Raw genomic sequence first — 2,300 nt, 5'->3', positions numbered from 1 at the left:
TGGTGGGCCAATTGTGTCACTGTTTCTCTGTGTCATGATAGATCTCAATTGAGCGGCGGCGGCTGACCTAAGGGCCGGAAGCCCTCTTTCCAGGGAACGACGAGGCCGGGAGTGAGTCGCCAGTCCCAAGACCCCAAAGACCGGTGCTCCCCGCCCGAGGCTCCCCGTGCGCTGGGGGCCACCCTCCGGGAGCCACGAGGCAGGAAGCTAGCCAGCCGGAAGACTGGCGCTCCCCACCCGCGGCTGCCTGTGGGCCGGAAGCCCTCCTTCCGGGGAACAACGAGAGAAAGTGCTGATATTTTAGAAAGTCCTCTGCAGGTGTTAATCATGTGCGACGATGTCAGGGGACAGCATGCCCCCCAGGCGGCACCTCCAGTACACTCCAAAGCAAGTAGCCTCGCTCAGTCCCCCCGTTCCATGAAGAAGTCCCTAGCAACATAGCTTTGTCCAGAGAGGTTAGCGAGACAAAGAAGCTGAGAAAAACTAGTGCAATGGAGGCTGGTCCTAAGGTTAAGCTCTGCAAGGGCCCTGGAAACTAGCCTGGGTGTGAATATCTTCAGACCGAGCTCATAGGAGACTTGTATTCTTTTACTCACCCACAGAGATAATGGATCTAGATATTTTGATTTTACTAAATTCAAAACCACTGGGATTCTTTTTTCTTCAAGTATAACCAATGCCAGACTTCATTATTCCCTTTGGAATGAGGAATAATTCTGTGTGCTGCCCGGTATATTTCTTTAAGTCCCTCTATCTCATTCTGCTGTGTTACAATGGACACAATTTTCTTATTGTGCTTATCAGCCTCTAATTCTGGGCTGTCTAACATATTTGTCTGTCTGGTGTAGAGAAAGTGTAAACCAACTTAAAGGGCATCCCAGGGCAACTGAAGGAAGGATATGGTTTCAAAACCTTATTAGGATTCTCCGAGTGTAGGCACCCTTCCTTAAATCCTTTTCTCCCAATTTAGAATCAACCATCCTTTCCCTCCAGGTAAAAGTGTGTTTTTTCCTCTAACTTGTCTGGAATGAAGCTGTATGAACGATGACTGCCAGAATCTTCTCCTTTCCTGAGGGAAGAAATGATCCTTCCCTCATATACACAAGAGCCCCAGGAATCCTACTGAACATAAAGTGAGAAAAGTGTACCCGAGAGGTTGCTTAAAATCCTAAAACCACACCATCACCTTGCTGACTCCTTTTGTTCTCTAGCAGTCTAGAACCTGTGTCAGGGGGCGGCTGTGAGGTCTGAGGCACTCCCTGGAAAGTCTTAGAATGAACGGTGCCTCCACCCAGACTCCGTGATTAGTAAATGTCAGCGTTCTACGTGAGTGCTAAGCCAGTCCAAGTGAGCCTTCTACGGATGACCTCTTCCTGCCTTCCCACCACCTCCACTTCAGGTCTCTGTCCCTCTCTAAGCAACCACGGCTAGGCTCTCTGATCTCATGCCTGCTTCTAATCTCTCCTGCACCTGGCACCGAACCGATTCTCCAATTGCATGCCTCAATTTCCTGGTGACCCTCAAATACCCATAGAAGAATGTTAAAGCCCTAGTCTAGAAGGTCAGGCATTTGACTGAACCCATCATACCCTTCCATCTATCCCTTTCACATGCAGTCCCCCTACTCTCACTCAGCAAGACAGTTGCCTTGAGTTCTGGGACAGAGTTTGGGAGTTCATGCCTCTACTGTTACTCATTCTTTCTCTTGTGTTTAACATACACTCTTTGGGGCCAACAGTAGGAGGCAGTGTAGTACAGTGGTTATGAGCTCCAGCATGGATGCCTGACAGGTCTGTTTATGTCCTGGCTCCTCCACACCTTCCCAAGCTTCTGACCTTGGGCAACCTGTATTCCAATCCTGTGTGTCCAGCAAGGGCCCTCAATATAGCAAGAGAAAAATCTATTTTACATTACGCTTTTCATCCACTTACAATAAGCTTATCAATTCAGGGGGCTTTAATTGCTCTTTAGTTAATTAATGTTTTACCGTAAAATATGAACCAAGCCTCAAAGCAAAATAATAAGTATTTCTCTCTCTGTGGTCCCAACATATTTCCTGTTCTCTGATAAAACCATCAGTAGGATCTTATTCAGCAACTGACAACCTTCTACTTATGGTCAGAGCTAATTCCTTTATTATGTTCTCACTCTGTGCAAAGCTAATCTAATTCTCTCTCTCTCTCTCTCTCTCTCTCTCTTTCTCTCTCTCGTCTCCTAAGAAGGATGACCCAGCTTTCAGATTAGCCAAAGCAGGACAGGTGACTCCGCTATGAGAGGGAGATGGTGCTGCGCTCCTGAGG

General features: G+C 47.7%; 1 long non-coding RNA gene across 1 annotated transcript; it reads left to right on the top strand.

Moving 5' to 3' along the window:
* Positions 1-213: 213 nt before the first annotated feature.
* On the top strand, positions 214-2,300 carry LOC102011220. Its single transcript, XR_261178.1, has 3 exons — positions 214-1,133; positions 1,212-1,399; positions 2,220-2,300. It is a non-coding gene; the product is annotated as an uncharacterized LOC102011220 (long non-coding RNA).

The sequence above is a fragment of the Chinchilla lanigera genome, unplaced genomic scaffold, assembly GCF_000276665.1.
Source record: "Chinchilla lanigera isolate Chin_1 unplaced genomic scaffold, ChiLan1.0 scaffold00024, whole genome shotgun sequence".
In the NCBI taxonomy this organism is placed as follows: Eukaryota; Metazoa; Chordata; class Mammalia; order Rodentia; family Chinchillidae; genus Chinchilla; species Chinchilla lanigera.
The sequence above is the reverse complement of the archived record's forward strand: the minus strand, read 5'-3'. Positions and strand labels throughout refer to the sequence as shown.